Below are 16453 nucleotides of genomic sequence, written 5' to 3'. Positions count from 1 at the left end.
ATATGCGTACAGATAAGCAAACGAAAAGACCACAAAAATGTCTACAGTTTTGATAACAAATTTCGATATAAAGACGCATAACCTCAAATGGCACCGACAACCGATAAAGACAACACATTTGAAGGAAGATATTGAATCATTTCCCCCTCTAAAATATTTCTAATCGGCGTCACCGAGAAACGTCCAGGCAAAAACTGCCCAAAATCTAATCCAAACCTAAAATAATCTTCCGGTCCAGTCATTCGCAGCAGGAAATGTTGTTTCAAGACGCGCACACAACACATAAAATCACGTGCAGAATGTATGTTCAATTAACAACACGAATGAAAGCAGACTGGAAGATCAACATCTGGAGTCTTCATTTATCCCCGAAATAGGAGTTATCTTGTCTTCCAAAAATTCCATTCTTGAACGTCATCTACAGGAATGAATAGTGTGTAATACGTAAGCGATTTTTTTCACCATGGGCGTGGCAGAACATGAAAAAAATTTATACATGTTTCCTAAAATACAAACAGTGACGGCTGTCCTACTCAGAATCGAGCAGTGTTGCGAAAATAATTTTCAAGTGAATGCAATTAAAATAAACATTTAAAAAATAGCTTTATTTTTTTTAAGTATTCCAAAATCATTTATTGTAATTATTTGAATTGATATGAGAAAATTATCGACGTATCTTCTCGATGAAAGACTTCTAATAAAAAATATCATATATATGTGTAATAAATTCAATTTATTCGCATTCTTAAAATAAATTATTTTTTAACCAAGTGAATTCAAATTCCTTTCTGAGTTTCGCGAAATTCTTCTTTCGCGGGCTTCTCAGGGTCTAATTTCTGTAACTTTAACTGTTTAATGTGAAGTCACAATATCACAAGGCTAAAATTAAAGTTTCCTCTACTAAACTTTTGTAAAACCCCTTCTAGAAGGTATATAAGCTCTGAATGCTTTCATGCGTATCTTTCCTTCTTCTGCCTTACTGAACTGAACGTAGCGTTCGAATTCATGATTTGACTAAAAATTTTTAAAAACTGCTAAAAATTGAATTAATCTCTTAAAATTGAGCTGCCTAATCATAAAGATATGATTTGAAGACAGTCTTTTCCAACTCATTCGCAGAAAAAAAAGATATCAATATAAGACAAGAAAATGCAATGAAAAATAAATTAAGAAAGCTAATGCAAACCTTGGGTAGTTAAAGAAAAGAGCAAGACTTGGTCGAAAACAAAATCTGAAATACCAAAGTCTCAACCTAATCAGTGCTAAATTCGAGGATTTTCGCACTACATGTTGACTTAGCTATGCGCAGTGAGCGCATTTTAATGCTTTCCCAGTGTTATACGGTGTTCAATATTCTATTTTATGTCTTATTCTATCAGCTGATTTTTTTTCTGTGTTCTTTCTTAGTTAATGGTTATTAGTCGAATTCTCATTGAGAAAAATACAATACAAATTCAAAATGAAGATACTAATTAATTTTAAGAGCTCGTACACAAAGGGTTCGTCTTTGTAGTTTTAATGAACGAGCAACTGCAGGACATGTATGGACTCACAGCAAGGTACAGTTATAATCCAGCTTCCCAAAACTTTGTCGCATACTTTCTAATAAAGGTATTATCCCAGAGAAAGCCTTGCTTGGCGATTGCGTACAATATGAAGTATTAACATTTGACGTGAATTTGGCAGGATGTATATTGACAATTGTTTTATGAACAAACCCAAAAACTCCTTGGTGAGTTTTTCAGTGATTAATCCCTGGCATGTGTTTAAAAGTATCTGAAAATCAAATTAGAGTTTTAGACGATACCTTCTTTCCAACAGATTGAAACAAAATTTTGACACAAATTAAACTTGCAGTCACAAAATCTTTGACAGGCATCTGCACTATAGATGTTAAATATGTGTAATGAATTTGATCTAGTTCGCTCTCTTTGTTTTGTAATTATATTGTTAACTTATATTCGAACAGCGGGATAGAGAGATTTCCTGTGAACGGATTTCACTCAAAATTTGACAGAAATCTAGAATTTTGGTCTAAAGAGAGAATGAAGCATCCGTCCCGATCAAAGCGCTTTTGAATTATCTTTGTCATAGACAGACAGATGGACATTTTTCAAAAATCTGTTTGTTGATGTCAGATGTCAGTCTAGAACGCGGAGGTTCATCAAAACCTCGAAATCGAATTTTTGTTACGATTACAATACTTTCTCTGTACATTGTATACCAGAAAGTAAAAAGAAATGAGTTTTTGTAATTTGCGTTTGAAGTTTTTATATATAATGAAGAATGTGTGCATGAATTTGTAAAGCCACAAAAAATCCAGTAAAAAAATTTACATGATTTTGTTTTGCACTATTCTCTGAACCCTTTTGCTTGACTGTTCACAGATGATATCGGTATCTTTAGGCTTTTACAATCTCAACAAAAATAGGAAAATTTATACTTGATGCATTAACTGTCAAACCAGTTCAAAATTGCTATGTTATATATACGGACGAAAGCTTCTTTATCATGCAGCAGAAACCGTTAAAAAGCAAAGTGTTACTGAGTGACATTCATTTCAATTCGATGTCAGCTCTAAAGAGATTCAGGCGCTGCTAAATGCCTGTTTATTAAGAGTATATCTAAGTCGAATCAATGTTACGAAATAATGTTTATATCAAGTTGATATAAATAAATCGACATTGGCTAATTTTGACGGCTCCCGCAATAAATCGTAAAAAATGCAAAACATCCAACTTGGCGATTGGCAACTCAGCGTTGGACATCTTCACGTACTCTGAAAACTGACAAGAGAGCCCGAGAACGCAACTGACTTGGGATAGTTTGTATAATAGAACGTAGCCATCTTGTTATGATCTGAAAATCATAAAGTAAACCCATTACTTTGGCACAATCATCTGAAAATTGCCAAGTAGACAGGGCCGTAAAAATAAAATAAAATAAATAGAAATTTAAAATTCTGAAAAGTTGAACAATAATGATCAAACTTTAAATATTTGTAATCGCTTCTAAACATTTTATCTAGTTATCCCCTTTTATTTATTTTAAAATAGAGCTTCTGACGCAGACTTGCAATTTTTTCTAGCGATTGTGGGATCTTGGCGACAAAGTCTTTGTTTCGGTATTGGGAGTCGTGATTTCGCGACCAACAAAGATTCTTTGTGTATGAAGGCCTGATTCATGTAGACAATAGGATTTATCCACAGAAGGTAAACGTCCTCTCGCTGGAGTTGAATTTTGTAGAGGGATGTAAACCCGACTAGTTCTTCACCCAATTAATTTTGAAACTTCTGAGAACATTGACTGAATTTAAGCAAAGCTTTGGGGCTTACACGAGTTTCTAACTGTCGACTTCCTAAAAAATTAACAATTGTTCCAAAGTTATTTAGCCTTATTCCGATTAAAGATATAAAAGAACGAGGACTACATATATATAAGGGATTGACGGGATCCCCCATGACAGTCAGAAACTAAAAATTCACATTTCTCTAAACACATACGCACGCACGCACTATTTACATAACTATGGTGCTGTGGCTGTTTGATCATTCAGTTTATCAAGGATGAATTAGCTTGGCAGATTACCGGCGCTCAAGAAAGTTTTCTAATGAGCCTATAACACGAATTCTAGAACACAAAAGGGAAGTGAAATAGAGATATCGCGAGATATTGCAATAAAAGCTAAGTGGCGAAATTCGTCAGAGGCTTGGCATGTAATCAGTCTTGTTGACCCAAGAGACGTTTTGGTGATAATTGATGACACTTACCACATTCTACGACACTTACCTCATATTCCTTGAAATGATCAGGCTAGATTATTACCCTATTGTAGGAATTGAGAAGAATTTTTTGATAACTAAACTAACAAGATAGTGTACGATATTTCTACAATAATGTTTTATATTCTAAATGCCGTAAAAATCGTAAATATATAATAATAAAATTGATAGGCACTATGTGCTAATAGGGGCAAAATAAAAAAATTAGAGGCATATCTGCAGATAGACTTTTTGGAATAGAGTTGGACCTTATGTTCGACAATTTTAAATGCAATAAATGGTTAAATTTTTCTAATTATAATGCTACCCACCGAAAGTATTTCAAAAGTTATGCATCCTGTCCTATAAAAATAATCCATAACGAAATAAATATATTTTTTCATCAAATTTGTTTAATGTTTATTTTTAATCCTTTTAGCTTAGAAAAATATTTTAGCCATCCCCAAATGTGCGTCCGGGGTTCTTATAAGAGACAGCCTGCCCTGACCAGAACTTAAATGGAGTGAGATCAGGTTAAAGAGGAATTGAGAATATTGCGTTTGTGAAAGTTTGTCGTAACAAATGCCGAAAAATGTCAAATTATGTGTGAAAGAATAGTTTTGAAGTTCTGGGATCACAAACGCCAGAAAAACAGAACATGTTTGAATCTTTATAAAAATTCCCTCTTAAAAAGGATTCCTATGAATTTTTAAAACTTTTGCAGAGATTCTCATCCTATCTTATCTCTCGAATCAGTCGGAGCATAATCTTGTGTTGGCCAAATTATTGATATTTTAACAGCATTTTTGTAAATTTCCCACTGCACAATGCCATCTATCGGCGACATCTTGTACTATTTTTTATATTCAACATACAGCTTGCTCATTATTTTGAAATCACCTTGATCACTTGTTGCATTTTTTGGACTAATACAGAACAGGCTTCACAGCCCCCCAAATTGATGAATGTTAATTTGAAAAGAACTGCTCATCATTAATAATTGTGACTTCTTGTGTATAGATAATTAAAATAGCATAAAACATTTTAAATAATTATTTAAGAGAAATGAAATACTTAAGCAAATCTTATGCACATTGAACAAATTACTTATGTTATCCAATAATTGATACAGATCTTTAATGAATTCAGGTGCCAAATTTCATTCAAATAGTTTGCGCCATCTTGAATTTATCATGTTCACATGCACCCCAGAATGACTTAATACATTTAATTATCGTTTTCTTTCTTTCTTTCAGTTATAGTGTTCATAGATATAATTCTAGAAATATTTGTTTGGAATTCAGGAAGGTTTATCAAACACGCGAGGTTGAATTCCTTGAGGAATACAGCATTTTTTCTTTATATAATTATATATACGAGTTAGTGAGAGTAATAATCGAAATTTTCTCGCGTATTCAATAAATGTTATGATAAAATTTTGACTTAATTGAATTCTAATTGCGAAATTTGTTGTCATAATTAAGTTATATTGCAATATACTAGAACTTGTAAAAATTCTATTTCTTGTTTTTTCCCTCTAAAAAAATGGAAAATACTTCCAACTAGTCACCTTTGGTGGCAGTTTGTTCACTCAAATTATTAGTATTTTTACATTAAAATAGAATGCATTTAAAAAAATTTCACTTTGTTATTTAACGTGACAGAAAATCATAAATTTAATTGAATTAGTCAAATACGGATTACTAGAGATGAAAATTAAAAAGTGTATATATTATGAAATAAAATCATAGGTGAAAATTCTACTTCGGAATTGATGTTCAAAGAAAGTACATCTTAATTTTGAAATTGGCAAAAGTACGCGATTGAATATTTTGATGAATGATTTTAAATTTCATCACAATATTAAAAACATTATTATAGATTGTGCGTGTATTAAATAATAAATTAAAAATACAGAAAAGTTGTACAAGAATGAAATAAAATTAGCTTTCAATTTGAAATTGAAATTAATTTTAAAAATTTAATCTATTTCAAATTACTTTTTACATTTGAATGACATTTTTAATAATTAATTAAAAAATAATTCTGTTAAGTTTTAAAATAATGTAAAAGTCATTTTTGTTATATAATTTTGAAAATATGAACATAATTTTGACAACAAAGTTACAGATAGCAATTAATCAAATGACAACTGTCAAGTCTATTTTCGTGCTGGATTAAACTTACTGTTTGACTTCTATTTCTTGATTTCTTTTATATCTTCTTTCCTCTGAATGATAAAATTTTTAATGAGTCCTATCCAGAGCAATGTTTGAAGATTCATTAATTAGCGAAGCGTTGAATTAAGTAGTGATGTATAAATGTTTTACCTGAAATGTTCGTATAGCCATTTTTTTTATATACTGTTACGTCTATTATGTGATTAATATCGCATGAAATTATTTAGTTACACTGTGAAGAATAATTTTCTTGCGTCCCCTTTATGCATACCAGTTACATATGCTACTAATATGTTGCACAGAATTTACAAAAGTTTTTTATATATATTTTTCATCCGTGCCACTATGCAAGTCTTTTTCTGTGATAACACTCAAGAAAAGGCTTCGTTAAGGAAGGCATCATTCTATCTAGTTATTGTTAATAATTTATTGGAAATCATTAAATTTATGTAATTATTTTATCTAGTTATTGCTAAATATTTATTATAACGATTAAGTGGGGTCTCGATGAAAGACAGATTTCATTTGCGTAGCAGACTCCTGCAGGGTTAAAACATCTCTTGCGATATGTCATTTTCAACAAATCCGGTAAGATATACAGGGTGTTTATAAAGTCCCGGACCCATTTTGATGTTTAATAACTCATAAAATAATGAAGATATAAACAAACTTATGGTATTTATTGATGGAATAACTCATATATTTTCCTTTTCAGGTTTGAATATTTTTTACTTTTGTAAATATCGTCTGCGCGTGTGGTTAATTTCAGATAATTTCATTTTCCAGTCTAAATATCTGCACTTTTCTAAATACCGTCTGCTTATTAATTGCAGTTTTCTCTCTTTTGTTTTTGGCAACTATTGCAATGTTATGTTTACTTTTGATGTGTTTGTTCTATGTAGTACTTTTGTATGTGATGTTTTATTCGAGCGGATATTAAGGAGAATGCATACACCACAAGAGAAAGCACAGATTTTATGGTGGTTCATAGAAACGAAATCGATAGTGCAAGCAGAGAGAAATTTCAGAAGAATTTCCCAAAAAGATCCTCCATCCAAAAACAGCATCTTGCGGTGGAAAAAGAATTTTCTAGAAATTGGAAGTATCGCAGATAAGAAACGTTCCGGACGTCCTTGCACAAGTAATTTTGATGTTGAGCGTGTCAGAGAGACCTTGCAGTTGAACTTTTTTTGAACTGAGAGAAACGCCGTTGGACTTTTTCCTTTGGGGGTTTGTAAAAGACAACGTTTTCAGGAGGAGAGTGTCTAACATTGATGACCTAAAAGCCAGAATTACAACCGCAATAGTCTCTGTGGATGCCGACATGCTTGCCGCTACCTGGCGTGAAATTGACTATCGACTTGATATTCACCGTGCGACGAAGGGGGCACACGTGGAAGTTCATTGACAAGGGTCATGAAACTTTTTGAGTCTATTTAACCATTTATGTTATTAATTTTAATCTATCTTTATTATTTTATGAGTTATTAAACATCAAATTGGGTCCGGGACTTTATAAACACCCTGTATTCTAGTAAACATATTTCTAGAAACTTCATAATTAAAATGCAGATTTCCCTTGCTACAATGTGTTATTTGCATTTATATTCAAAAAAATTGAATACTTATTTATAATTAATCCCTCAATATAATGTTTGCGATTAAAGTGTTGCGAAACATTGAAAACACAAAAGAAATCGACACCAGAAAATGTATGTATATTATTTTTTTTTTTTGTAGAAGTTTTATTGAAACACTAGGAAAAAGCGGAAAAACTTCTGAAGAGGCAGAAGGAGAATGGATCAAAAAATAGTGTGTACAATGTCAGATCTAACAGCGTATAGGGTCTCATTCATGGCATTAAGGAAGGCAAAGAGTGATTCAAACCCGACATGAAGAGATGATTACAGAGTTGCATGACATATTTAAAATTTAGATGATGCACTTAAATACGGAGGGAGGAGGCATTTTTCTTCTTTTTTTGTAGCTCTGCGACGTTTATCAGTCATAATAGGGACCAAATCGAGCGTGATGCCAAAAAGAAAAAAAAAATGTCTCGTTCCTCCTCATTACAAACACAACATCAATTGAAAACAAAAGAAAGGAAGAAAAACATAACAAAAAGAAAGGAAATGCCATTGTCAGAGAGAAAACATCTCTTAAAAACATTTCTAGGAGACAAACCTAGATGAAACAGGCTTACAAATTGACACCTTTTTTTATATAATAAAATTACAAAGTTACGCTATAAATATTACACCTTGAAGTTAAATTTCGAAAAATACATCCTATTCAAAAAGTTGAATAGAAAACTACTTACAGTTTCAAGAAAATAGCAAAGTTTTTTTTATTCCTCCATGGTAAAATTTGCCATGGATTTTGCATAACAATTTTTTTTCCCTTGATGTTAAATAGTGAAATAAGATTTCACAACTCTAGATCTGACTAGGTGTAAAAAAAGAGAAGTAACTTAATAAATAGTTATGGAAAGAGTGCACTTAATGTGTATGAACACGCCATACCCAAATAGGGCGATGGCAATGGATAAATTTAATACAGTTGAATTTGAATGGAGAAAATATTGAAAACGAGACCATAAGGACTCTCATAATTTATGGATGCATTTAAAAACTTCAGGCAAATAACTAGTTTCTATAATTTTAGACCTTGCAAATTTATAGCATGTTCATATTTTTTTATATTTAAAATTTTACCAAAGAGTTCTCATTTGCACCATTGCATAATTTAAAATTCATTTGTAAGATTAATAATGGTTTTTAAAATTCTTTTTATCCAGTGTGTTTAAAATTTTCGCACAGAGAAATGGAGAAATAATAAAAACATTTACATGAAAATTAAACATTACCAACTTGAAAAATGCAAAAGGAGATGGGTAATAGATTTTTCATAAATAATTAATTATGGAAATAAGTTTTACAATCTGACAAAAGAAAACCATAATTCATATTGGTCATGCATTATCCAATTAATTAAAACTAGCATTAATTAATAATTTGAGAATTCATATACAGTCAGATAAGAACAAAAACTCATTGTAAAACATAATAATTCGAAAAGTATTATGTTTTACAATGGCTTATTACTTTTTTTTTCACATCCATAATTCATGGAGTCACGTTTTCAGCGATTTCCTATTTTATTTTTTTTTAAAAAGTAACCTGAATTTTTTTATTAAGTTACTTCATAATGACTATTATGTTTTTATGGACAAACACAAATTCAAAATCTTATAAAGTGGAACAATGCGTAGTAGTATAAGGTCACTGTATCTAATTAACTAACTTTGAGAGCTTTTGGCATAATCATAGTAAAACCAACTAACATATTATTGCTTTTGAAATATAATAAATGTATTTTTACTCAGGTATACATTAACTTAAAAGATATATTCATTCTATTAATCATATCGAAACTAAAATAGTATTAAATAGACATCATATCATCCTAAATAAATTGAAATCAATTAATTAAAATCGAAATGAACTATTAATTAAAATTTAATGAATTTCAGCGACTATAAATTTTTTAAATATATATGAAACATATCTAACTGCCAGGAAACATATAAAATTCGAAACATAGACACATTATAGATTATTGGAAATAAAAACAAATTAATGCAGCATTAAAATTTTTGAAATTAAATTTTTTTGCCATAAATTTAGCCAGCAGAATATGCTAATTTTCTGTGACAAATCTTTCTAATATCCTAGTAATACTTACTACAAAGGCTTATATAGAAGCCTGGTAGCACCATTTCTTTTTCAAAACATCTAATGTATATTATTTTATTTCTAAAATTTTAGCAAGTTCACTATAGCGATGAATAGTGATAACCCGATGAACTCCTCCTATCATATTTTTTTCGGTATTAAATTCATTTAACATTTTCTTTTCATTTTTTTTAACAAGTCAGAAATAAGAGAAAAATAGTTATCGCCACTTGCAATTCACACCCTTTGTTCTTCTAACTTTAGTAATATGTTGTTATAATGCACTTATTATAGGTAAATGATACTTTTTTGTTTGTTTCTCAAGCGAAATAAAAAATTTATAGCAGAATAACAATAACTCGATGTTGAAGGGGGGGGGGGGAATTTGAGTCTTCTCCTTTTCTAGTTTAAAAAATTATTTCGAATGAACATCATACTTTTTTTTAAATCTTCAGCAGAGTTTTTGTGACTCTTCATCCTCTCTATATAAAAACGATAACTCTGTTTTTTTAGTCTTGAACATTCGTATGGCTCAACTACAGATGGCAGATGTTATTCAGAACATCTGCTCATTAAGGTCGAAACCTTTCATAAGACAGCCGGTGGCTTTCAGAAAAGGCTTGTCAGGTGTTCAGATATTTTTCCTTTCTTTGACAGCGAATTTCATTTCAAGAATGTTGAATTCAAATGCTATCAAAATTGTTTTTTTTTTTCAATTTTATGAAACAACGTGAAAGACATGTGGATATGAGAGAAAGTCTAGCTTATGCGATTTTTTTTTCTAAAACAAACCAATAGCAATATATTTTTTGCATATAGTTCACCTCATGATAATATATAATTAAAATCATCCGAACTAGAGTCAATACAATCCAAAATGACACCGAGTTATTGAGATTCTTCTATGGTTGTCTTCATCTATACTTTGCAACAAGTTTATCTGCCACACAGAAATAAAAGCAACATAAATATCTTTATAGTATTAATTATTTTAAGGCTTAAATAGTTCGCTGAGAGATGTATAAAATCAACCAAGAACAACAAACCAGGACATATTATCAAAAAATAGGATCATGGAAAATTACTGATTCGATGAATCTACATGAATTATCTACATGAATTAAAAAAATCCATGTAGATAATTTATATTTCAATTTTAAAACCTTTGTTTTTCTTTTCCTTTTAATTCAATCACTTTTTATGCAGTTTTGCCACAAAGAGAAAACCATAACATTAAAATTGGTCATCGAAATTTTTCTTTATTTTGCTTTACTGTTTGAAGAAAAAGGCATGAACACACTTTGTTTCTGCCTAAATGTTTGTTGAACTCAGTTGATTACATAAAATTACATAAAGATATTATATCTAGAAAATTTCAATTCATTATTTAATTAACTCAAAGGTTTTCAACATATTTTTGGCACCTATTACCAACCGTGCAATAAAAAAATAATTAAAAACAAAACCTCCATTACTAGACACAGTAAATCTTCGCATATATTTCGATTTTTTTTCTCGTAAAAAGAAAAGGGATTTCGAAACTTGCTTTTTTTCTGAATAAGATTAAATAATACTCACGAATTAAAAAAAAAAAAAGATTATTTTTTTTACGAAATTTTATGTAAGGACTGGCTAAATCCTGAATCCACTCATCAATTTGAATTCCTTAACAGAATGTAAAAGTGTTGCAAAGTGTAGAAACGTAATTTTATTTCCGCCAAAACTCCTTTGAATGTTTACGCATATTACGAAAGCTAACAAGTTATAAAAAGCGAGGATATAAAAAAACGTGTTACATATTTGGATCCCTGTCTTCTTTGTACATTTTAAATTTAATGACTTATTTTCGTTGCTAAAATATTCATTGTTGAAAGCTTAATACAATGTGGGTAGAATATATATTTTAAAAATACATGATATAAAACTTATATTACAGTGACTATTATTGGGCCGTTTTTCTCATAACAAAACGCTAGCAGAAATAATATGAATTGTCAGAAATGAGGATACACAAAAGTCCGTTAATCCGAACAGAAATTTGAAAATAAAAACTATATATAAACTAAAAAGATTCGCTATTTGTTAAATATATCAAAAAGAAGCTTTTTCCTGAATTATACTAAAAAAATGAGGAAACGTAGCTGTTTATTTTGGTACAATGCAGTACATAACGATACGTACTATACAATATATAGCAATAATTCAGTCGAGTGTAGTGACTATTTAATGCAGGACATCGCATAAAGCAAGTTCTAAGGCATTTATGGCATTTTTGTTGGTGACACAAAAAGCGCCGAAAATTTGTCAACATTGACACTCCTTTTAAAATGCTGCAATATGAAGACTTATTTCCTATTCCTATAAAAATTATATACCTATTCTCTAATCGTCATTTTATAGCATCTTCCATTATTCGTGAATTTTATATAATTTCTGAATTTGGTAGATTCCCAATTCGTACGGATTAGCGAAACTTCTGTGTATTTAAATTTTGGCAATAAAATGATGATGTTACCCACATATAGTTCAAAATGCATTTAGTAAGAATAATAATCAAATTATTGTTAAAACATGTTGGGCGTTTTCTTGACTCCGCATAAAGATGTATCGCGAAAAATATGCCCATATTTTTAAACACAGTCTTTATCAAGGGGGAAAAAAAGTAAATGCTAAGCACACAAAAATAACAATAAAAATACATTGAAAATATGATATGTAGATATACAAATGCGTTTTAAAATGATCGAACTAAGACAAAACGATACAAGTTGCGAACCAATGATAGAACGGTTAAATTTTTAAACTATTCGTTCAACTTTTTTTAAGAGGCAAAGTTGAATGAGATAAGCCAGTTTACAACACTGGAAATTCAAAAGCTCTTTAATTTTATAATTTTTATTAATTTCATCTTAAAAATTCACTTGAAATGAAAACTTAAAAAGTGGTCGATTCAAAGTCATCCTGATTATAATTTTTAGAGAAAATAATCAAAAGTATTTGAAATAATTTTTTTTTCTTTTCAAAATGGGTTTTTAAGCACAATAAAATGAAATAATCGTGGATATTCTAAGAGTCAGCCTATTTCACTCACACAGAAATTAATAAAGAGAAATATTAGATGCCACAACATCAAGATTACATAATTTCAAGAGAGTCAGGGTACAACTAGACGGTTCGAAATCACAAAGCAAGGTTAGGTCGGAAATGCTTGCCAGACATGGTAGATGGTGTTGCTTGTGCGAGGATTCTCGATCAAGATTTAATGATTAATACCAATGACACCACATCTGTCCACGTTAAACAGTAATCGTCAATAAATGAGTTACAAACTCAAGATTTAGATCCAAAACATAGAGAAGACATCATTTAATCTTACAATGGAATGCTGAATTGAAGAGTCCCTTCGGGAACACTTGGATGTTCCCGCACATGCAGCGCCATCTACCGAGTCTCGGAAGTATTTCTGATTCTGTATTGTTACGCGATTCCGATAAGGCGTATCCCTCTTCCAGAAATTTGTAACCCTAATGCAGGGACACCCTGTATATACGTAAGTATTTTAAATAACAATATTTCGATTTCAACACAAAAAAAGTGACATCTTTTTGTGCCCTATAAGTAGCTAAAAGAACTAATATATATATATTTATATGTATATTTACATATTACAGTGTTATATATATATACAAATAATTTGTTTTTTTTTCCTCCTATTTTTGGGCTCCTATTCAGCGTTTTTGAGAGCTTAATGCTGTCTACCAGGTTAAATTTCAAAATATCGTGAGGATTCAACTGCTTTTTCTACTTTTAAAGTGCCATTAGAAAAATTAAATCACATTTGATTCTTGATTTGTGCGTTCTGCTCTCTCTACAAGCTGAAGTTTAAAAATTATAATTTAAAACTTAGAGAATAATTCCACATTGAATCAAAGTTTCTCACTATACTGAAAACGGATGTAGATAGGTATTGGAAAATGCTACTTATGTAAAAACACTGGAAGAGTGCACTTAAAAATACTCTGTGCCACAAGGTTAAAACATGCAAAAACTTCAAAGATTAAACAGTGGGAGATAACTCAATCACTAGAATATTTACAAAGCACAAATAATGAGCACTAGTCGGCAGTCCTAGACTTTGGCCTCTCTCAAGTTCTCATTGAGTCTGAGCTTGTGGGAAACGCAGAATCAATTAATTAAAAATTATGATTGTAAAGTGATAAAATTTTAAAAATCCAGATTTTTTTAAAAAATTATTTTTACTTTTTCAACAAGATCAATGTATTTGATTAACTAAATTAAGTAATTTTTTTAATAATTTAATACAAATTATATTGATAAATTAATCTCTAAGCATATATTGACTTGCATTTGAATTTTATAACGTATAATATACACGAAGTTTCCCTATTAGCACCTGAAAAAAATAGCCAATATTGCAAGGAAATGTGAAATATTGCATTTGGGTAAGCATATGGCATTAGACGCGAAATATAATGTGTTTAGTTTATATCCCTGAATGGAAAGGGATAGGATATCCATAATGGAAGAATTTTGAAATTAACGAATTCTGAAATAATAATATCAGATTTAAAATTTTAATTTTTTTTTCTGAATAATATGAATTCGAATGGAGGAAGTTTTATGAAAAGACAACTAAAAGAATTAAATAAATAAACTTTCAAATCTAGACTGTTTTTAAGCAAAATTGCATAATCTGATTACCATTCTGCCAAGGGAATATAATCTGCAATATTCAAATATTTATGGCAGCATTATGAACGTTAAACGATATTTTTGTGCTAATAGGACAATTCTTTTAATTCATTTTGTATTTTTCAAACAAAAGCGGTCACATTGTTTTTATTTTATTTAAATTATTAAACTTATATTTTTTTTATTGAAATTATTGAAAAAAATATTTTTTAGAAACCCATTTCTACAAAAACGGTTTGAGAAAAGAATACTTAAAAAAAAACAGTAATGATTGTTCAAAAGTTTCAATATAAAAATCATAAGCTTCCTATCTAAGTAACTAACTCCTAAAAAAATGCTATTTTTTAAATTTTGAATTAGTAATCCTTGATGGACGTATTCAAAAACTTTAATTTTCGATTAAAGAAACCATTATATTCTTAGCTAAACGAAAAGTCAAAAAAGAAATTAAAAGCTACAAAAATGCAAAAATGCGAAAATGCGAAAAAAAAAAAAAAAAAACTTAAAATAAATGCAATTAAGTTTCGACTTTCTTACGAGGCATACAAAAACATTGAAGACGTAATTTTTCACAGTACTGATTCATTTTTAATATTAATTAACAGAGTGCTCTAATTTAAAGTATATACTAATATTGGTTGCAAGTATTAAAATGCAAATTAAGTCACTGTATATACAAGATGCGTCTAAAAAGTTCGATGAATGGATGAATGTCTCAAAAGCAGCGTGAGTGAGAAATGTGGCCAGGCGCATGCGCAGGAAGGGACCTATGGAGAGACGCCCTATAGCAAGGAGCATAAGAAATTGACTCAGATTATTCTGCTCTGGCCAGTCGAACGGCGTGTGTGCGAAAACTCACGTCAAATTGAAATGGAGCAAAGGATTAACATGAAGTTTTGTTACGAATTAGGAAAAAAGGTTACTACCGCGCATCCAACGTATTTGCTCACAGTGTAAGCGGAGTCTGTCGCATGACTACGCCCGCCTCCATACTGTGATCCGTGTACGCAATTTCTTGGCGAAACGCCGTGTATACCGTACTCACCTGATCTGGCGCCTGCGGATTTCTTTTTGTTTCCTCGCCTCAGGGTATTCTTGAAGGGCACACATTTTACAGACATCCGACGACGTATGACATCTGTGCTTCACTCCATCCCAAAAGAGGCCTTCGCTTTATCAAAGATGTCAAAATTGTATTGTAGTCAATGGATGTTACTTTGAAAGACAATAAAGATATTTTGTTCCCGTGATTTGTTTTATGCTCAGGTTCCCCGTACCTTTTAGACGCACCTTATAAATAAACAACTTTATAAAGGAGAAAATAGTAAATATTTCTTGAAAGTCCATTTCTTGTCCCAGCTCGAGGAAGAGGCTCTTCTTGCCGACTAGTGCAGTTAGCGCTCGAAAAAGCTAGTTACATCACGAATTCATAAAGAAGCTCACAATAAATACATTTTAATGAATGTTGCCACCATTATAGAAGTAAAAATCATTACGAGTTAAAGAGGAACAATATATATTTTTTATGTACAGAATTAGATTTGATTGCCTTGGCGAAGAACACGATACTTTTTTTTCTGATGATCTGTTCGCAACCAAGTATTGAATTGTTGATATAAAAAAAAGAATTAAAATTCACATCTAGATCATAAATAAAACTTGAAATCCCAATTATACAAATTAATATGTATATAATAAGCTAAATTGATTACTTCGTCAAAGGGGAAATGTAGAAAGTATCCCTCGCATATCTATCATTTGCTACTAGCAGGGTTTATACAGAATCGTATGTCGGAACGTAGTATAAGATAACTCTAGCAGTTTTTTTTTTTTCCTTCTTCTTCTAAATGATATGCACGAACCTTCTTGAAGGTTTGTTTCAAAACATTTAAGGACTAAAATATCACAACCATTGGTAAAAATGAATGTTCTAAATCAATCAGTTAATTTTTATATATAAAAAGCTATTGATCTATCGTATCAAAATAGATAGCTCGCAAATCATTTATATTATAACCAATATTGCTGATACTCATTATTATACACTTAACAAAACTTTCACTTT

The 16453-nt window shown here is 30.5% G+C and overlaps 1 protein-coding gene and 1 long non-coding RNA gene across 2 annotated transcripts in view; one reads left to right on the top strand and one right to left on the bottom strand.

The window, feature by feature from the left end:
• Nucleotides 1–16453, bottom strand: part of LOC129968826 (protein kinase C, brain isozyme-like) — a 195985-nt gene that overhangs the window by 18539 nt on the left and 160993 nt on the right. The window lies entirely within an intron of this gene.
• Nucleotides 13013–16453, top strand: part of LOC129968827 (uncharacterized) — a 35106-nt gene continuing 31665 nt past the window's right edge. The window contains exon 1 of the long non-coding RNA XR_008784445.1: nucleotides 13013–13225. This is a non-coding gene — a long non-coding RNA (uncharacterized LOC129968827). The remainder of the gene's footprint in view (nucleotides 13226–16453) is intronic.

The sequence above is a fragment of the Argiope bruennichi genome, chromosome 5 (genome assembly GCF_947563725.1).
Source record: "Argiope bruennichi chromosome 5, qqArgBrue1.1, whole genome shotgun sequence".
NCBI classification, from domain to species: Eukaryota; Metazoa; Arthropoda; class Arachnida; order Araneae; family Araneidae; genus Argiope; species Argiope bruennichi.
The sequence above is the reverse complement of the archived record's forward strand: the minus strand, read 5'-3'. Positions and strand labels throughout refer to the sequence as shown.